The sequence below is a fragment of the Chiloscyllium punctatum genome, chromosome 18, assembly GCF_047496795.1.
Source record: "Chiloscyllium punctatum isolate Juve2018m chromosome 18, sChiPun1.3, whole genome shotgun sequence".
NCBI classification, from domain to species: domain Eukaryota; kingdom Metazoa; phylum Chordata; class Chondrichthyes; order Orectolobiformes; family Hemiscylliidae; genus Chiloscyllium; species Chiloscyllium punctatum.
The window spans coordinates 43,257,176-43,279,759 of NC_092756.1; the positions used below are offsets into that span (position 1 = coordinate 43,257,176).

The 22,584-nt window shown below is 44.6% G+C and overlaps 2 non-coding genes across 2 annotated transcripts; one reads left to right on the forward strand and one right to left on the reverse strand.

Annotated features, from left to right (window-relative positions):
- Positions 1 to 3,431: 3,431 nt before the first annotated feature.
- On the reverse strand, positions 3,432 to 3,516 carry trnas-acu (transfer RNA serine (anticodon ACU)). The gene has a single exon. It is a non-coding gene; the product is annotated as a tRNA-Ser (tRNA).
- Positions 3,517 to 22,252: 18,736 nt separating this feature from the next.
- On the forward strand, positions 22,253 to 22,334 carry trnas-gcu (transfer RNA serine (anticodon GCU)). Its single transcript has one exon. It is a non-coding gene; the product is annotated as a tRNA-Ser (tRNA).
- Positions 22,335 to 22,584: the final 250 nt, after the last annotated feature.

Below are 22,584 nucleotides of genomic sequence, written 5' to 3' on the forward strand. Positions count from 1 at the left end.
TCCTCCATGTCAATAGAAGAAGTTCAGTTGAGGTTGGATCTATCACTCTGATGTCCCAATGCTCCCTGCTGCTACATGTCATTAAAAGCTGCTCCAGGTGAGGGTGGAGCTCCCAGATGGATCTCGCAAATCTCCCTGCTCCATGCTAACTGAAGCCGCTCCAAATGAGGATGGATCTTGCATTCGGATGTGCCAATGCTCCCTGCTGCTCCATGTCAACAGAATCTGCTCCAGGTGTGGTTGGAACTCCCAGACTGATGTCACAATGCTCCCTGATCCACGTCAAAAGACACTGCTCCAGATGAAGTGGGAGCTCCCATCCCGGGCAGCTCACATACTTCGATACCATCATAGAAATACTGCCCACTGAACATTTCCACCACTGGAGCCATTGGTGGAATATCTGCATCATGAGAACCTAATATTATTTTTCGTCAACACCGAATCATTATGTCCAAAAGTCATTCTTTCTTAAACCTTATTTAGCATGTGCATACTGCAGTCAAGCCGAAGTAAGATAGTGGTGCTAATTGATGTAAGCTTAATAAAAATTACATCCTATTTTTCATGTTGCGTAACTGCGACTTGGCAAGGACAATGTTTATATTGAAATCACACTTTTATTCCAGGTGAGAGAATTTGGTTTGAATTATTTAAAATGAACTTGTTCACTGTGTAAAATGATCAAATAGATCTCAATTTCATTTCAAAATTGGATACGTTGTCATCCATCTTGAAATGTGGTGTCTTCTTCTTTCAACCAGAAGGGTATTATAACGAAAAGTCTATAAATGATATGCGTATAAAGACACTTTAAATCGCAAGGTTTATGAAGGTTTGTAGCTCAGGTTGAGGTTTAGGGTGTAGGTTTGCTCGCTGAGCTGTAGGTTTGATACCCAGACGTTTCATTATCTGGCTCCGTCACATCATCAGTGGCGACCTCCAAGTGAAGCGAAGCTGTTGTCTCTTGCTTTCTATTAATATCTTCCTCCTGGATGGCGTTTCTGGGGTTTGTGGCGATGTTATTTCCTGTTCGTTTTCTGCGGGGTTGATGGCATTTAGATCTATGTGTTTGTTTATGGCGTTGTGGTTGGAGTGCCAGGCCTCTGGGAATTCTCTGGCATGTCTTTGCTGAGACTGTCTCAGGATCAATGCGTTTCCCAAGTCGAAACGGACTACCAAAAATCCATAAACGACGAGCCCCCTTCAGACCCATAGTCTCTTTACCCGGAACACCAACTTACAGACGGGCCAAAGAACTACACGCAAGACTGCAATGCCTCATAGAAGAGTCACAGCACTCCATCCACTCCACCCAGGAATTCCTAAAAATCATCAAAAAAACCAAAATAGAGGAAGAAGAAGCAATGATCTCATTCGACATAACAGCACTGTTCACATTCATCAACATCGACCCGGCAAAGGAAACACTTCCCACACTTTTAGAACAGACCATCACACACACCAACCACCATCAATCACATTACCAACGAAAACATAATGAAGCTAGTGGACCTGCACATCACCACCGAGTTCACTTTCAACAACATTGTCTACAAACAAACCAATGGCACACCCATGGGATCTCCGGTATCAGGATTCATAGCAGAAGCGGTAATGCAAAGACTAGAACAAACAGCCCTACCAACAATCAAACCAAAAATCTGGGTCCGCTACGTAGATGACATCTTTGTCATCACAAAACGAAACAAGATATTAAAGACATTTAACATCATCAACAACACCCTCACAGGCATAAAGTTCACCAAGGAGGAAGAAACCGACAACAAACTCGCATTCTTGGACGTCACAGTAGAAAGAAAGGACAACGGATAACTACAAAACTGCGTATACAGAAAACCGACAAACACTGACCAAATACTTAACTTCACCATCAACCATCCCAACACACACAAACAAAGCTATATGAGAACACTATTCCAACCAGCCACCACACACTGCAGCACAGACGAACTTCGGAAAACAGAGGACAACCACCCATTCAACGTATTCGAGAAGAATAGACACTCAGAAAATACAGTCCGCAGATTCCTCAAGAACAAACCACGACAAGCAGACCAAACGCAGTCAGAAACCCTAACCACCTTACCATACATCAAAGAAGTTTCAGAAATGACAGCCAGACTACTAAGTCCCCTCGGAATCCTAGTAGTACACAAACCCACCAACACTCTCAAACAAAAACGAACAAACTTAAAAGACACAGATTCAACCCGTGGACAAAACCAACGTCATCCACAAAGTTCCATGCAAGGACTGCCACCAACACTACGGAAGACAAACAGGAAGAAAGTTAGCCACCAGGATACACGAACACCAGCTAGCCACAAAAAGACACGACCTTCTCTCCTTCGTCGTCCTACATACGGATTAAAAATATCACTATTTCGACTGGGACAACACATCTATCCTGGAACAGGCTAAGCAAAGACACGCCAGAGAACTCCTAGAGGCCTGGCACTCCAACCACAATGCCATAAACAAACACTTAGATCGAGATGCCATCTATCAACCCCTCAGAAAACGTACAGGACATGACATCACCACAAACCCCAGGAACCCGTTAGAGGAGAAAGATATGAATAGAAAGCAGGAGACAACAGCTTGGCTTCACTTGGAGGACGCCACTGATGATGATGTTACCTAGCCAAGTCAACAAGCGTCTGGATGTCAAAGCTACAGCTCAGCGAGCAAACCTACACCCTACATTTTAAATCATTTTTCATGTTTATGTTGCATGAATCTGCGGTTATTGATCCACAGTTTAGTTTCACTCCCTATAGGTAACATGCTGATTTCTCCAGTTGTTCATAGTTCAATGTGATGCATCCAGTGTGTGCATAACGAGAGGGAGCTTGCTTCCCACATCTTGTGTTTATCTGTGCCTTATGTCCAGCCTTCATCAATGGCGACAGCAAGGGGCAAGGGCGAGACCAATGTGTAAGTCTCTCCGTGTCCATGCACGGCACCCACAGCGGCAATTCTCCACTGTGCATTTACAGCCAGTTCTCAGTGCCCCTACACCCACGCCCTGCCCCTTTTGAAGTATCTCCATTATTTTTTGTTGTCTCGCTGTGCTCTTCTCACCAGGATGGATAACTTCTACTCAACCTCCTCCAGATTTCATCTGACAAAAGATTCATTAAGAATCCCTTTGGATAAACATGCACTTCGCAGCTCTCGTTATTTGATTTTCCTGGATGTCTTTCAAACGGAAAAACGTTCACAGCAACTTGACATGAAAAACACAATCACGCTCTTTTTCATTATCCCAAGGCAACCGATATTTCAATGCAGTTGCGTCAACAGGGTCAAACCATGCTTTGAGATTGCATAATAGCGTTGATACAGACAAACTGACCATTGGAGTCCCGATTTCAATGCAACATCCGTAGCCTTTGGAGAATAGTCGATGACAGTGGGATTCGAACCCACGCGTGCAGAGCACAATGGATTAGTACACCATCGCCTTAACCTCTCGGCCATCACGTCACCAATGCGGGGCAGAGGATGAACTTATGAATAATTGAATTGCGTAAATTATGCAGAGCAGCACATATTTCTCCCTGGTGTTGGTGAAATGATAAATAACACAGTACAGTTCCAGGAATATGGTCTGATCTCTGGGTTCTGAGGCAAGTGCACTCCCATTGTCACACTCTGCACACAGTGATCTGAACAAAAATGAGGAAATGAATATGTAACAAGGTCTGTTGAATTCTGTGAAGATTTGAAGTCAACGGAATGAAGAACCCGAGACAGCAGGAGGTTTTCTTTCAATACAGCGTTGTATAGAGCTCTTAAGGATAGTGGAATCATGGGTTATGGGACTAAGGCAGGAACAGGATACAGATTGAGGATGTTCAGCCATGATCATAATGAATGGTGGTGCTGGGTCGAAGGGCAGAATGGCCTACTCCTGCAACTGTGTGTATTGTCTATTAAATTACCTGTGAGGAATTGTTTTCCAGACTGGAGGAGAGTGCATAGTGCTCAATGTCATTATTCGGAACACCTAACTTCTGCTCAGATGTTTTTGACACGCACTTTTGTACAGAACAGACAATTTAAAAATCCAAAATAACGCTAAACTGACAATTGAACTCAACAATGCTAAAACCTTGATCTGTATCATTTTCCTGGGCCGTGCGACACCAAGTCACTGTATGATCACAGCAACACAGTGAACAAGTGTCAGAAGGAAAATGAGTGCAGTGTCAGAGCGCATGCTGGGAGGAGCAGGTGACACACACGGAAGTGCATTTAACTCAACAGGAACACTTGCCAAACAGCGGACTGCGGTGGAAGAATTCAGGGGGGGTTTACACTTTGAAATTTAATGCCAGAGACACAATGGAGATCTGCCATTGAGTCTGTTCAAGATGAGGATTTTAAGATTTCTACAGATGCAAAACAAAATAAAAAGCTCATCGTTTATTGAAGGCAAAACATGAAATTGTACATTTCATCAATCTACCCATCTTTACAATGAGTACCTCACCACTTTCCTCACTCGGGGACAGAACCACTGGTGAAGATGATCATATAATCCACGTTACTAGCCATGGAATCAGAGAAACTCGGTTTCCCAAAGGTTAAAGTAAAACCAGGAATGTAGAGGTAAGCATTAATGTGTTGCTCCTGTGCTGAAGGTGACCAGTGCACGGTATCTCTGTTCCAGTATAGTGGGCTGTGCTGTGGCGAAGTTTTAAGTTTGAGTCTCACATGGAGCAGCTTCAATTTGTCGTCGTGTTGCGGGGTACGGATTGAAGGTGATATTGAGCAAAGCCAAGTTTATGGGAAAATACCCCTGTTTGTGGGTTGAGAAACGACCTTTTCTGGATAATGACTCCTTGATCAACAAACATACTGCAAGTATCTAAAACATGAAGAGACGTATGTGGAGAAAGAGCCAAGGATGATTTTTCAGCAGATGGATAACGTTTCCCATGTGCACTGCTTTAAATTCCGGGAAAATAGATGTTGAACTGGTTTCATGGACAGAGTTTGTTGCAAACTCACACAGGTTATTGCAATGATTAAAAAAAAGAAATCACGTAGGACCGTTTGAATATTGTATCGAATTGAATTTTGGTCTGAGCATATTTTATCGTAAATGGCGTGCTGCAGAGAAGTACAGGGGGTTAACAACACAAAATGACAGAGTCTTCTTGGTGGATTTCTTGGGTGGAGTTAAGAATGTACGAAATATCCATAACATCATGTGAATGTGGTCAAGTCTTTAAAGTCGGTGTTGCCTCTCCAAGTGACGATTCAATTCCTACTCATTCGGATATCACTTCCGTCTGCAGTTATTTTAGGGCATGAGCTCCATTTACAGAGTTTCACCTTGAATAATACGTCACACCTTACCAATCCATGAATTTGTTATACTCAGTCTTATTCAGTTGTACATGTTTATGAAATGTCTTTGTGTCTGAAGTCAACAAATTCGAAATTGTTACGCAACCACACTGACTTTCACTCAATGGTAAATTCTCTCCTTGTACGTTTCTTCATGTATCTTTTAAAACACTCTGAAGTCAGCTTCTACGTTTTATTTCTGTAAAGTCGTTCACGATTGAAAAAAAACTCTATTGAGTGGAAGAAACTCTCATCCAAACTTTTCTTTATCATTCAGTAATGGTTTTGAAGCTCTAACGAAAGTTCTTGATTCACTCGAAAGAGGTACTTTCCCCGATTTACTCATTCAAACCTCGCGTTATGTGAAAATCTCATTTGTTTAAATCAAATTTGCGTGTTTTTGCTCCGGCATTTCCGAATCTCGTGAATAAACTCCTTTATTCTTTCTATCATCCCGATGAAACCGGTTGTATCTTTTCTGATATTTTTATGTCTCAGTAAACAACGTCACTTGGCTTTCTAATATCTTGCTATCCAGGAAACAGCGTCTGTGCCCTTTCTAACTTCTTCACATGTTTTTGGTGGAGAATGAGGACAAGGATTACAAAGAATGTTCCCACTGAGTGTGACCAAAAGATTTTACAGTTATACAATGCACTCTTTGCTTTTTAAATATGACGTCTCCATTTATAAACTCCAATAAGGTTAATTACTATCTGTCCAGTTCATGAACATCGTCTCCATGGAGACGAACACTATCGATCACTTCCTTTATTCTTCCACGTGATGTCTGAAAGGTTTGTAAGGCCAACATCTCTATATCCCCGTGTCCTGAGTCAGTCTTAGCTATTTCTAAAGGTGACTGAAGTTCAAATACTTCATAGTCTGTCTCCTGTCATTCCAGTGCAGACTGGTTTTGGACAGTAAATGCCATCTCCAAAGACCACCGTGGATCTGAAATCAACAGTTTTCACAGAGTAATTTTCGTAGCTATTGTGTATCGTATGTCCGTGTTCTTGTTCAATTTGTTCATCATTTCATGGGTCCCTGTATTGAATTCTACTGAATGATTAATTTGTGAATGGAGACATTCCCTTCACCACTCATTCGAAACTCCATGGAACATTGAAAGATTTTATTCATATGCTTCCAGATGACAGTCCTGCCATTACTGTGATGAATCAGTGAACATTCGCCACGTACCCTCGAAGGCAAGGATTTCCTTTTCTATTTTAGGATATCATTACAGCACCGAATCACATGGGTGCGTTCATTAAAACCAAAACAGTTGAAGCAAGACTTTAAAACTAAGATTTTGCAATCTGCTTGCATTGGTTGTCCCAAACATTTCATTCCACATTCTGGTATGTTTGTGGATGAAAGCACTTTCTGAATCTTGAGCTATTATATTTCCGTTTTGTCAATACATTATCATTCGCCGTTCTCTCCTTCCCTTTCAGTTTCCCGTTTTATATCCTGTATTTTATCAGTTTATCTTAAGTTTTCCATAGCTTCAATCAATCTCGCTCCTGATTACCATTCCGAAAGAATGCCACAATTTTGTCAATTTATATGAGGTGCAGCTTTTGGGCGTGGTGACAAAGTGGAAAGGCATTGGTCACGTGAACCAAGTAGCAGTAGCGAGCTGGTGGAATCTTGCCATTCCATCGTAGTCATATTCAAAACATTTAACATAATCTTTAGCCAAATCTTATTGGCAGAAAATAAGAGTACAAAAACAAAAAAATTGCTGATGTTGAAAATCAACAGTCGTTGCTGGAATATTTCAGGACGTCTGGCAGCATCTGTGGAGAGATGGACCCAATGGATGTGAAACGTTAACTGTGATTTATCTGCACAGATGCTGCCAGCACACTTGTGATTTTACAGCAATTTCTGTTTTTGTTTCAGATTGGCAGATTTTGCCGCAGTCCACGAGAACTGTGCTCATTAGAATCAAACAGACAGCATGGATCTGGTAGTGTGAAATCAGACAGTAATAATGAATGAGTGGAGAGTATTGTACTGGAAAAGCACAGCAGGTCAGGCAACATCCGAGGAGCAGGAGAATGGACGATTTAGGCATAAGCCATTCATCAGGAATTAGGCTTGTGAGTCGGGCAGAGGAACAAAGCTGAAGCCAGGTGCCAACTCGCAGGCACCTCCTCCTACAGACCACGATCACAAACTCTCCTCCCCTCAACAAACTATCATCTCCCAGACCAACCACAATCTCATCACCTCTGGGCATCTCCCATCCACAACCTTCAACCTCATTGTCCGTGAACTGTGCACTCCCCGATTCTACCTCCTTCCAAAGATACAAAAACCTGACTGCCCCAGTCGACCTATTGTCTCATCCTGAGCCTGTCCCATCCGAATATTCTCTTCTTACATGGAAACAATCCTATCTCCCCAGTTCAGGAAATGCCCACTTACATTCGTGACACCCCTATGCACTTCACCTCCTCCAAGAATTTCGTTTCCCTGGCCCTCAACACGCCACATTCACCATGGACATCCAGTCCCTGTACAAATCCATCTGCAATGGCAGAAGTCTGCAAGCCTTCCATTTCTTAATCTCACACCATCCCAACCAGTACCCTTCCACCGACATCCTCACCCACCTGACTGAACTGGTCCTCACAATCAATAACTTCTCTTTCCAATTCTCCCACTTCCCCCAACGACGGTGATAGCCATGGGCACCCGCATAGGACCTAGCTATGCCTGCCTGTTTGTCAGATGCGCGGAACTGTCCATCTTTCGCAGTTACACAGGCACCATCCTACACCTGTTCCTCAGCTACATTGATGAATGTATTAGCGCCACTTAGTGCTCCAACCAAGAGGTTCAATAGCTCATCAACTTTACAAAAACCTTCCACACGGACTTCAAATTTATCCGGATCATCTTGGCAACTTCCTAGGCCTTCCTCGACATCTCCATCACCGTCTCTGGCGACTGACTAATTAAAGACATATACTGCAAGCCCACCGACTCCCAAAGGTGTGTAGACGACATCTCCTCCAACCCTATCCCGTGTAAAAACGACATTCCTTATTCCCAATTCCACCGCTTCCAATACATCTGATCCCTGGATGACCAATTACACCTCAGAGAGTTCCAGTTGGTCTCCTTCATACACGGTCACAAATTGCCTGTGCAGGTTGATTGACAATGTCCTCCAGTGCATCGCCTCCACTTCACGCACCACCACCCTTGAACCCCACGCCTCTCAACACAACAAGAACAGAACTTCCTGGTGCTCACCTCCCACCCCACCAACCTCCGCATAAAACGCATCATATTCTGCCACTGGGTGACACCTCCAAACAGACACCACCACCAGAGATATATTTCGCTACCCAGCTCTGCCAGCACTCCAGAAAAACCATTCCCTCCACGTCCCCCTCTTCAGGTCGACACTTCCCCCCACCAGCCCATAACCGTCTCCTGGCACCTTTGACTGCCACCAAATGAAGGGTGAAACTAGCACCCACACAACTCTCCTCATCGACAACCAAGGCCCGAAGGGATCATTCCACATCCGTTGTAAATTCACATGTACAGCTAGCAATGTCATCCACTGCATCTGCTGCGCCCAGTGTGGTCTTCTCTACATCAGGGAGACAGGATACCTTCTTGCAGATCATTTCAGAGAACATCTCTGGGACACCCGCACCCAACAACTTCACCGTCCCGTGGCTGAGCACTTCAACTCCCCCTCCTACCCCATCAAAGGCTTGCAGGTACTGGACCTCCTCCACTGATAAACCGTTACCACCCAACGCCTGGAAGAGGAATGCCAAACATTCCGCCTTGGGACCCTTACACCACACGGGATAAATGTGAATTCGAACAGTTTCCTCATTTCCCCCAAGCATAAGCCTTCAGCTCGCCACCGCCCTCTCGACCCATTGCATCACTGCCACTTCTGACTTATTATCTTCTCCCTCCTATTCATCCATCTATTGCTTTCCAGCTATTTCCCCTCAACCACACACCACTTCCATTTATCGCTCAGCCCTGACTCATACGCCTCATTCCTGATGAAGGGCTTAAGCCTGAAACCTGAATTCTCCGGATCCTCGGGATGTTACCTGATCTGCTGTGCTTTTTCAGCATCACACTGCCAACTCTGATCTCCAGCATCTGAAGTCCTAACATTATCATTGGAATTATCAATAACCTTCGAGTGAAGATATCCCTCGATTGCAGTGATCAAATTGTGACTGAGTTTTCCATTTATTTTGGGTGAGGGCAGGCTGGGTCTGAGATGAGCACTGAACACCTAAACAACTGGAAAGTATCAGATAGCGAAGTTAGGGCGGGCTGAAGTGAAGTGGAATACTGCCAGAAGATGGGTCCGTACAACTGCATCACATCATCCAGATTGTAAAAGACTCGCACAAGTAGAAAATCAACTTCAGTGCAGGCACAATGACAGGTAAAGTGGAAAGGAGACAATAGAACACACTGAGGTGCAGTGGAACTATTTCTGTCAAATGATTCGATATACAAGCTACTTTACATATGGTCTGCCCTCACATTGGAAAACAGGAATTCCCTGCAGTGTAACGGCGACATTTGCCTGTAACATCACAATGCTGAGAGACACTGACATAGTTTCTTCTGTAGCAGCGTGGGCGAGTGAAAGCATGATAGTCCCATTAACCAGAATTCAATACTTCAAAGCTCTCCTCTGCGCTGTACAACTTATTTGCTGCTCCTGTAGTTAGATCTCAATCGTTTCACTGTGTATCTTCTTCTGCTATCTGCTTCAAGGAAACACTTGAAATGTGAACAAATCCACTTTCCACTTTCACCAATCTTTTGCAACTCCCGAATTGGCACAGGTACGAGTGACCGATTGGCCTTCTCGAGCGCTCTCACTCCGGTATGATCTGAAGGATAAAGTGGACTGTGTCTGATCTGCAGAATGCCCCCACCGGGACAGTGCTGTTTATTCCCTCCCCGTGCACTGAGGTGTCTCTATTGGCAGAATATTCAGCCATTTCCCTCCACTTGCAGGCATTATGAGGGGATGTAAGTGCAGATATGCTCTGAAGCTTCCTCTCACGGGCACAGCCAGGTGCAAGAGTCCTGCTGGAACTTAGCAACTTTGATTGCGAACTTCCTCCAAATATCATTTATTTGAGAGAGAGAGAAAGGTGCTAAGCTGGTGGGAAAGAGAGAAATGGGCCGTGGACTCTCTTCCCTCAGTAAATTGCAAATAAGTGCATTTTTGTGCTGCCCATTTGATGTTCAGAATCAATCTTCGCGGAACAATCCTACAGAAAGGCTGTTGTTTCAGAGGCGTCGTTTTCATTGCTGCAATCGGGCATCAGTTAACATCTGAGTTCCAACTGTCCCAGATGAAGCAACTCCGAATGAAACCCTCACTCACTGAGAACCATCCCCACAGCCAGGAGCTGCGGGTCTGCAGGCAGTCAAAAGCGGAAGGAAGGATTAAAAACGAGCCATTATTTCTCCCTCAGCCTCTCTGTCACAGAGACAAGGAGAGGGACGGCAGAGACGTGTGACGTCATTCACGTGCCGACAAAAGCCGTTCAGCCCATCGAGTCCACGGTAAATCTCTATCACTTGCTTCTCTCTGAGGGTATTCATCATCAGTGGTGCTTGTTGTAATAATAGGAAACTGTGTCTGTGTTGAAATGCTGTCTCCAACATACTGATCCACATGTCGTTCATGACTGTTCATTTCACCGGAGGACCATGCTGTGTGACACAGCGTGGGGAATAACTGCAAGGCGTCAGGTGTATGGCCCACACACCAACTGATTTATCTCACCTTCGCCAGTGTATTCCCAGCTCAGTCAAGTGACTTTGCGAATCAGTTCATAACAGACCTACAGAGAACAGCAAAAAAATCTCCCATAACTTCAAACGTGTGTTTCCTCAAATGCATAAATGTGGCGGTTGTATCTATTTCAGATACCATTGAGTGACAGGACGCAGATGGCTCATCAATATGTAATGTGAAGAACGGAGCACTGTTATAGCGAAACTCTGGCAGTTGCAGTACACACACTTAAAGCTGGAATTGTCATCGAGCAGAGGATGCTTTTCATTCATTAATTTCTGGATTATGCGCCCACCACGATCCCTCTGGGCCGCTCTGTTATCGCTGACCACAGCGGTTTCCCGTAGTCTTCAGGTTTATGTAGCATGTACCTTCGAGGATGACGTTAAAATATCTTCACTGTTATTGTGTGATACACTGTGGCACAGATGTGTCCCAGCTGTGTCAATATAACCACCCTGTAACTTCCCCAATTCTGCTGTTTTATTTGCAATTTCAATCAGAATCACAAAATGTGTCACACTGCAGACTGAGGCCATGCAGCCCACCTGCGCTCTGCTGGCTCCACGCAATGAGGAAATGACTGTGTTTTGATTGATTGATTGTCACATGGACCTAAGTACAGTGGAAAGCGTTGTTTGCGATGGTAAAGTCGGATCATAGTCATCAAGGACATGCAGATCACAGCGTGAGGAAAGCAAAATTTGGCCAGACTTAGGAATTCAGGTTACTCCATATCGGACGTGCGCTCAGCAAAATCCACATTGGCAAGATCAGCATTATTTCAAGTTAGACAATCCATTTCTCAGAGCAGCAATGGACGAGAAGAAGCGGTTCTTGAACTTGCTTGTGTATGTTTTCAAGCTTTGGAATCATTATCTGAAACCGATCTCATCAAAATCATATCTTCACAGTCAAAAATGAAGTAGTGTGCAAAATTCCAAGGCTCATCCGCAATGTGAACGCGAGAGCTCTCGCACATATGTCACCGTCTGAAGCAATGTCACATCCGAGACAAACAAGCCAGAACGGCGCCAGACGTGGAAACCAGAAATCAGGTGAGTTTTTGGTTAACTAAGGCTATTTCTGCTGTTTCGGAGTGAAAGAAGCACAGAGTTTTAATAACAGTTCCTTTCCATTCTGACTCGCTTCTTCCAGGAGGCTGTGCCAGCTGCTTTCCCGGAACAGGGCGATATTCATTAAGAACTGGACGAACTCATCCTCCATTGTCACGCAGGATTAGTGTCGAGCAGCTTGAACGCGGTCTTCAGCTCCCTATCAAACACGGGTGTGTGGAGCGGGGTAGGGGGCTGGCAGGAGTGGAAAGTATGGGAATTCTGGAAAGGTGAGGAAAGAGTGAACCTCTCCCCATTATTCCGGAACAGTGTCTGTGCTTCTCGAAGTCACAGGGAGGCTTTTGCTGTCTGAATCAGCATGGGATGTTACTGCAGCGAGTCCCGTCGCTCACGGACCTGCTGTGCATACATTTTTCCACGTTGCCTCTAGTTCACATCAAAGATTTCACAGCTCACATCATCCTAGAGTGACAGGGAAGAGAAGGAAGCGATTCAGACCATCATCTTAACACAACCTGGGGCTAAGTTGGATGTGGGAGAGCGAACAGTCTCGACTGGTTCCAGCATTTACAATCTTGGTCCGTGTGGTAACAAAAGCAGGAACCAGGAACTGTTTACCTTTCTTCTTAAAACAGGTAATTAAATTTTGAAGAGCATAGATATCTCTTCCTGGTGTTCATGAAATGATCAAGACCAGAATACGGTTCCCTGAGTATGGTCTGACTTCTGGGTTATGGGCCCAGGGCACTCCCACTGTGATATTCTGTTCACAAGATCTGACCACATGGAAAGAAATGACACAGTAACAAGATCTATTGAATCGGATTCTGTGAAAAACAGAAGCCGATGGAATGAACAGCACCATGAGAGCGAGAATATAGCATTATATGTGAGGAAGTTGTTTTCCAGACTCGAGGAGAGTGCACAGTGCTGTTTCCAGGGGTCAATATCTGGATAAGTAGACAGAATTAGCATCGGCTGTTATTGGACTGCATCTTTTGTACAATGTTGCATAAGCACGGGCCTTTTGTATAGAGGGGACAACTTCAAAATCCTCAATGATGCAAGACACAGAAATGAGGTGAACAACAAAGCAACCGCAGAAACTCGTGTTACGTCATGGGGAAAACGCCCCGGCTCAACCTTTGCTCAAATTCGCTCTCTGTCAAATTCCTGAGCCTGAGCTTCGAACAGTGAATGGTCTATGTTAATAAACACTGCTCGAATCTCACAACTTCAGTATTTAATACGCCCCTACATGTATGTCTGATAACAGTAATTGATCCCTCACTGTGTTACTTCAGCACGCGTAGAGAAGAAATAAACATAAGAACAACAGTCACGAATGTGACGGAGATTTGACCTGATGCAAACCTCTTCCCACCCTACCACTTCCACACCTCTTCCCAAACTACCTCTTGCAAAAATGCCATCCCGTATTCCCAATTCCTCCGCCTTCGCTGGATCTACTCCCAGGAGGACCAGTTCTACCACAAAACACAGCAGATGGCCTCCTTCTTTCGAGATGGCAATTTCCCTTCCCACGTGGTTAAAGATGCCATCCAAACGCATCTCGTCTACATCCCACACCTCCACCCTCAGACCAGACCCCTCCAACCGTAACAAGGACAGAACGCCCCTGGTACTCACCTTCCACCCTACCAACCTTCTCATAAACCAAATCATCCACCGACATTTCCACCACCTCTAAACAGACCCCATCTCCAGGGATATATTTCCCTCCCAACCCTTTCTGCCTTCCGCAAAGACCGTTCCCTTCATGACTACCTGGTCAGGTCCACGCCCCCTACAACCCACCCTCCAATCCTGGCACTTTCCCCTGCCACGGCAGGAACTGGAAAACCTGCGCCCACACCTCCTCCCTCACCTCTATCCAAGGCCCGAAAGGAGCCTTCCACATTCATCAAAGTTTTACTTGCAATCCACTAATATCATTTATTGTATCCGTTGCTCCCGATGCGGTCTCGTCTACATTGGGGAGACTGGGCGCGTCCTAGCAGAGCGCTTTAAGGAACATCTCCAGGTAAACCACGCCAATCAACCACACCGCCCCGTGGCCCAACATTTCAACTCCCCCTCCCACTCTGCCGAGGACATGGAGGTCCTGGGCCTCCTTCACCGCTGCTCACTCACCACCAGATGCCTGGAGGAAGAACGCCTCATCTTCCACCTCGGAAGACTTCAACCCCAGGGCATCAATGTGGACTTCAACAGTTTCCTCATTTCCCCTTCCCCCACCTCACACTAGTTCTAAACTTCCAGCCCAGCACTTTCCCCATGACTTGTCCGGACTTGTCCTACCTGCCTATCTCCTGTTCCACCGATTCACTCCACCCTCTCCTCCTTGACCTATCACCTTAATCCCCTCCCCCACTCACCCATTGTACTCTATGCTGCATTCCCCCCACCCTCACCCTCCTCTAGCTTTATCTCTCCACGCTTCAGGCTCACTGCCTTTATTCCTGATGAAGGGCTTTTGCCCGAAACGTCGATTTCGAAGATACACGGATGCTGCCTGAACTGCTGTGCTCTTCCAGCACCACTAATCCACAATGTGGTTTCCAGCATCTGCAGTCATTATTTTAACAGCCTTGCAGTTCTTCCCCACGCTGTGTCACACAGCAGGGTCCTCCAGTGAAATGAACAGCCGGGAATGACATGTGGTTCAGTATGTTGGAGACAGCATATCGACACAGATACAGTTCATTCATATTAGAACAAGCACCACTGATGATGAATAACCTCAGAGAGAAGCAAGCGATAGAGATTTACCATGGACTCGATGGGCTGAACGGCTTCTGTCGGCACGTGAATGACGTCACACGTCTCTGCCGTCCCTCTCCTTGTCTCTGTGACAGAGTGGCTGAGGGAGAAATAATGGCTCGTTTTTAATCCTCTTTTCCGCTTTGGACTGCCTGCAGCCCCGCAGAACCTGGCTGTGGGGTTGGTTCTCAGTGAGTGAGGGTTTCATTCGGAGTCACTTCATCTGGGACAGTTGGGACTCAGATGTTAACTGAAGTCCGATTGCAGCAAAGAAACCGACGCCTGTAAATCAAAAGCCTTTCTGCTGGATTGTTCTGGGAAGATTGATTCTGAACATCAAATGGGCAGCACAAAAATGCACTTATTTGCATTTTACTGAGGGAAGAGAGTCCACGGCCCATTTCTCTCTTTCCCACCAGCTCAGCACATTTCTCTTTCTCTCAAATAAATGATATTTGGAGGAAGTTCGCAATCAAAGTTGCTAAGTTCTAGCAGGGCTCTTGCACCTGATTGAGCGCTCGAGAAGGCCAAGCGGTCACTCGTACCTGTGCCAACTCGGGAGTTGCAAAAGATTGGTGAAAGTGGAAAGTGGAATTGCTCACGTTTCAAGTGTTTCCATGAAGCAGGAAGCAGAAGAAGATACACAGTGAAGCGATTAAGATCTGACTACAGGAGCAGCAAATAAGTTGTACAGCGCAGAGGAGAGCTTTGAAGTATTGAATTCTGGTTGATGGGACGATCATGCTTTTACGATGCCACGCTGCTACAGAAGAAACTATGTCAGTGTCTCTCAGCATTGTGATGTCACAGGCAAATATCGCCGTTATACTGCAGGAAATTCCTTTGTCCAATGTGAGGGCAGTCCATATGTAAAGGTGTAGCTTATATATCGAATCCTTTCACATAACTAATTCCACTGCACCTGAGTGTCTTCTCTTGTCTCCTTTCCACTTTACCTGTCATTGTGCCCAAACTGAAGTTGATTTTCTATCTCTGATTGTCATTTACAGTCTGGGTGATGTGATGCAGTTGTACTGACCCATCTTCTGACATAATTTTCCACTTCACTTCAGTCCACCCAAACTTTGCGATCTGATACCATTCCCGTTGTTTAGATGTGAAGCGCTCGTCTCAGATCCAGCCTGCCCTCACCCAAAATAAATGGAAAACTCAGTCACACTGTGATCACTGCAATCTAGGGGTTTTTTCACTCTAAGGTCATTGATAATTCCAAGGATAAAGTAAGGACTGCAGATGCTGGAGATCAGAGTTGGTAGTGTGATGCTATAAAAGCACAGGACATCTGGTAGCATCCGAGGCGCAGGAGAATTCAGGTTTCAGGCTTAAGCCCTTAATCTCGAATAAGGCATGTGAGTCGGGCTGAGAGATAAATGTAAATGGTGTGGGGTTGAGGGGAAATAGCTGGAAAGCAATAGATAGATGAATAGGAGGGAAAAGAAATTAGGTCAGATATTGCAGTGATGGATTGGGCTGAGAGGGCGGTGGCGAGTTGAAGGCTTGGGCTTGGGGGAGGGGAAATGAGGTAACTGTTCAAATTCACATTTATCCCGTGTGGTGTGAGGGTCCCAAGCCGGTAGGTGTAGTGTTCCTCCTCCAGGCGTTGGGTGGTATCGGTTTGGCAGTGGTGAGGTTCAAGACCTGGATGTCTTTGATGGGGTAGGAGGGGGAGTTGAAGTGTTCAGCCACAGGACGGTGAAGTTGGTGGGTGCGGGTGTCCGAGAGATGTTCTCTGAAATGATCTGCAAGAAGGTTTCCTGTCTCCCTGATGCAGAGGAGACCACACTGGGCGCAACGGATTCAGTAGATGACATTGGTAGCTGTACAGGTGAATTTCTAATGGATGTGGAATGGTCCATTCTGGCCTTGGCTGAGGTGAGGGGAGTGGTGTGGGTGCTAGTTTCACTTTTCCTTTGGTGGCAGTGAAAGGTGCCAGGAGAGGGTTGTGGGCTGGTGGGGGGATGTGTGGACCTGAAGAAGGGTTCTTTAAGGGAATGATCTTTACATAATGTTGGCAGGGCTGGGCAGCGAAATATATCTTTGGTGGTGGTGTCTGTTTGGAGGTGGCATCAGTGGCAGAATATGATGCGTTTATGCGCAGTTTGATGGGGGTGTAAGGTGAGCACCAGGTGGTTCTGTCCTTGTTGCGTTGAGAGGCATGGCTTCAAGGGTGGTGGTGTGTGAAATGGAGGTGATGAACGTGAGGGCGCTGTCAACCACGTGGGAAGGCAATTTGTGATCGTGGAAGAAAGAGACCAACTGGCTCTTCCTGGGGTGCAATTGGTCATCCTGGGAACAGATGTGCTGGAGGTGGAGGCATTGGGAATAAGGAATGGCGTTCTTACACGAGATAGGCTTGGAGGAGATGTAGTCTAGGTACATGTGGGAGTTGGTGGGCTTGTAGTATATGACTGTAATTAGTCAGTCGCCAGAGTCGCTGATGGAGAGGTCCAGGAAGATGGGTGAAGTTGCCAAGATGATCCGGATAAATTTGAGGTCGGAGTGGAAGGTGTTGGTAAAGTTGGTGAGCTATTCAACCTCCTCGTTGGAGCACCAAGTGGTCCCAAACATTCATCAATGTAGCGGAGGAACAGGTGGAGGATGGTGCCTGTGTAATTGCGAAATGATGAACAGTTCCGCGTATCTGACAAACAGGCAGGCATAGCTAGGTCCTATGAGGGTTTCGATGGAGGAAGTGGGAGAATTGGAAAGAGAAGTTGTTGATTGTGAGGACCAGTTAAGCCACGTGGATGAGGAAGTCAGTGGAAACATACTGGTTGGGATGGTGTGAGATTTCGAAATGGAAGGCTTGCAGACTTCTGTCATGGCAGATGGATTTGTGCAGGGACTGGATGTCCATGGTGAAGATGACGCGTTGGGGGCCAGGGAAACGAAATTCTTCGAGGAGGTGAAGTGCATAGGCGTATCACGAATGTAAGTGGGCATTTCCTGAACTGGGAAGAGAAGATTGTTTCAAGGTAGGAAGAGATTATTCGGATGGGACAGGCTCAGGATGAGACAATAGGTCGAAAGGGGCAGTCAGGTTTGTGAATCTTAGGAAGGAGGTAGAATCGGGGAGTGCGCGGTTCATGGACAATGAGGTTGAAGATTGTGGATGGGAGATGCCCAGAGGTGATGAGATTGTGGATGGTCTGGGAGATGATAGTTTGTTGAGGGGAGGAGAGATTGTGATCGTGGTCTGTAGGAGGAGGTGCCTGCGAGTTGGCACCTGGCTTCAGCTTTGTTCCTCTGCCCGACTCACAAGCCTAATTCCTGATGAATGGCTTATGCCTAAATCGTCCATTCTCCTGCTCCACGAATGTTGCCTGACCTGCTGTGCTTTTCCAGTACAACACTCTCCACTCATTCATTATTACTGTCTCATTTCACACTGCCAGGTCCATGCTCTCTGTTTGATTCTAATGAGCACTGTTCTCATGGACTGCGACAAAATCTGCCAATCTGAAACAAAAACAGAAATTGCTGTAAAATCACAGGTGTGCTGGCAGCATCTGTGCAGATGAATCACAGTTAACGTTTCACATCCATTGGGTCCGTCTCTCCAAAGATGCTGCCAGACGTCCTGAAATATTCCAGCAACGTCTGTTTTTGTTTGATTTTCAACATCAGCAATTTTTTCATTTTTGTTTTCTTATTTTCTGCCAATATGATTTGGCTAAAGATTACGTTAAATGTTTTAAATATGACTGTGATGGAACAGCCAGATTCCACCAGCCGGCTCCTTTTATTTCACGTGACCAATGCCTTTCCACTTGGTCACCGCGCCCCTCAGCTGCACTGCATATAAATTGACAAAATTGTGGCATTCTCTCGGATTGGTAATCAGGAGGAAGATTGATTGAAATTATTGAAAACTTAAGATAAACTGATAAAATACGTGATATAAAACGGGAAACTGAAAGGGAAAGAGAGAACAGCGAATGATAATGTTTTGACAAAACTGAAATATAATTGCTCAAGATTCAGAAAGTGCTTTCATCCACAAACATACCAGAATATGGAATGTAATTTTTGGGACAAACAATGCAAGCAGATTGCAAAATCTTAGTTTTAAACACTTGCTGCAACTGTTTTGTTTTTAATGAACGCACACATGGGATTCAGTGTTGCAATGATCTGCTAAAATGGAAAATGAAATCCTTGCCTTTGAGGATACGTGGGCAATTTTCACTGATTCATCCCAGTAATGGCAGGACTGTCCTCTGGAAGCGTATGAGTAAATTCTTTCAATGTTCCATGGAGTTTCGACTGAGTGGTGAAGGGAATGTCTCCATTCACTAATTAATCATTCAGTAGAATTCAACACAGGGACCCATGAAATGATGAACAAATTGAACAAGAAAACGAACATTCGATACACAATAGCTACGAGAGTTACTATGTGAAAACTGTTGATTTCAGATTCACGGTGGCCTTCATTGATAGCATTTTCTGTCCAGAACCTGTCTGCACTGGAATGATGGGAGACACCCTATGCAGAATTTGAACTTCAGTCGCCTTTAGAAATAGCTGAGACTGATCAGGACATGGGGATTTAGCGATGTTGGCCTTCCAAACCTTTCAGACATTCCGTGGAAGAAGAAAGGAAGACATAGAAAATTCTCGTCTCCATGGAGACAATGTTCATGAACTGATTAGATAGTAATTTACCTTATTGGTATTTATAAATGGAGGCGTCATATTTAAAAAGCAAAGATTTCATAGCGTAACTGTAAAATCTTTTGGTCACTCTCAGTGGGAACATTATGTATAATCCTTGTCCTCATTCTTCACCAAAAACATGCGAAGAAGTTAGAAAGAGCACAGGCGCTGTTTCCTGGATAGCAAGATATTAGAAAGCCAAGTGACGTTGTTTACTGAGACATAAAAATATCAGAAAGGATACAAACGGGATGATAGAAAGAATGAAGGAATTTATTCATGAGATTTGGAAATGCTGGAGCAGAAACACGCAAGTTTGATGTGAACAAATGAGATTTTCACATAACGCGAGGTTTGAATGAGTAAATCGGGGAAAGTCCCTCTTTATCGTGAAAACCATTAGTGAATGATAAAGGAAAGTTTGGATGAGAGTTTCTTCCACTCAATAGAGTTATTTAAATCGTGAATGACTTTCCAGAAATAAAACGTAGAAGCTGATTTCACAGTGTTTTAAAAGATACACGAACAAACGTTCAAGGAGAGAATTTACCATTGAGTGAAAGTCAGTGTGGTTGCGTGACAATTTAGAATTTGTTGACTTCAGAAACAAAGATATTTCATGAACACGTGCGTATTATTCAAGGTGAAACTCTGTAAATGGAGCTGATGTCGTAAAATAACTGCAGACGGAAGTGATATCCTAATGAGTAGGAATTGAATTGTCACTTGGAGAGGCAACACCTACTTTAAAGATTTGACCACATTCACATGATGTTATGGATATTTCGTACATTCTTAACTCCACCCAAGAAATCCACCAAGAAGACTCTGTCCTTTTGTATTGTTAACCCTCTATACTTCTCTGCAGCACACCATTTCAGATAAAATATGCTCAGACCAAAATTCAGTTCAATACAATATTCAAACGGTCCTATGTGATTTCTTTTTTTATTATTGCAATAACGTTTGTGAATTTGCAACAAACTCTGTAATATGAAACCAGTTCAATATCTATTTTCCCGGAATTTAACGCAGTGCACATGGGAAACGTTATTCATCTGCTGAAATATCACCTTCGGCTCTCTCTACACACATGTCTCTTCACGTTTTAGACACTTGCAGTATATTTGTTGATCAAGGAGTCATTATCCAGAAAAGGTTGTTTCTCAATCCAAAAACACGAGTATTTTCCCATAAACTTGGCTTTGCTCAATATCACCTTCTGTCCGGATCCCTCAACACTACGACAAATTGAAGCTGCTCCATGTGAGGCTCAAAATTAAACCTTCGGCACTGCACTGCCCACTGTACTGGAACAGAGATACCGTGCACTGGTCACCTTCAGCACAGGAGCAACACATTAATGCTTACCTCCACATTCCTTGTTTTACCTGAACGTTTGGGAAACCGACTTTCTCTGATTCCATGGCTAGTCACGGGGATTATATGATCATCTTCACCAGTGGTTCTGTCCCCGAGTGAGGAAAGTGGTGAGGTACTTATTGTAAAGATGGGTAGATTGATGAAATGTACAATTTCATCTTTTGCCTTCACTAACCCATGAGCTTTTTATTTTGTTTTACAACTGTAGCAATCTTAAAATCTTCATCTTGAATAGGCTCAATGGCAGATCTCCATTGTGTCTGTGGCATCAAATTCCAAAATATAAACCCCCTCTGAATTCTTCCACCGCAGTCCGCTGTTTGGGAAGTGTTCCTGTTGTGGGAAATCCACTTCCCCTTGTGTCACCTGCTGCTCCCAGCATGCGCACTGGCACTGCACTCATATTCCTTCTGACACTTGCTCACTGTATTGCTGTGATCATACAGTGACTTGGTGTCGCACGGCCCAGGAACATGACACAGATCAAGGTTTTTGCATTGTTGAGTTCAATTGTCAGTTTAGCCTTATTTTAGATTTTGAAATTGTCTGTTCTGTACACAAGTGCGTGTCAAAAACGTCTGAGCGGAAGTTAGGTGTTCCGAATAATGACATTGAGCACTGTGCACTCTCCTCCAGTCTGGAAAACAATTCCTCACGGGCAATTTAATAGACAATAGATAACAGGTGCAGGTGTCGGCCATTCTGTCCTTCGAGCCAGCACCACCATTGATTATGATCATGGCTGAACATCCTCAATCTGTATCCTGTTCCTGCCTTATCCCCATAACCCTTGATTCCACTATCCTTAAGAGCTCTATCCAACTCTTTATTGAAAGAACACCTCATGCTGTCTCGGGTTCTTCATTCCGAAAGCTTCAAATCTTCACAGAATTCAACAGACCTTGTTATATATTCATTTCCTCATTTTTGTTCAGATCACTGTGTGCATAGTGTGACAGTGGGAGTGCATTTGCCCCACAACCCAGGGGTCAGACCATAGACTTGGAACCGTACTGTGTTATTTATCATTTTACCAACACCAGGGAGAAATATCTGCTGCTCTGCATAATTTACCCAATTCAATTATTCATAAGGTCATAGCCATTATCGCCTCTGTGACGAGGTGGCCGAGAGGTTAAAGCGATGGATTGCTAATCCATTGTGCTCTGCTCGCGTGGGCTCGAATCCCACTCTCGTCGCTGTCATCAACGGCTTTTTCGTGGTGCTGTTTTCAGATGATCACAGCTGTCATATTGAAACTGGAACGCTAATGGTCAGTTTATACGCATTTACACTATTACAAAATTTCAAAGAATGGTCTGAGCCTGTTGACTAAACTGTATGGAAATGTAGGTTGCATTGGGATAATGAAAGGGAGCGCGGTTTCCTTTTGCAAATCAAGTTGCTGTGAACGTTTTTTAGTCTGAAAGACATCCAGGAAAATCAAAT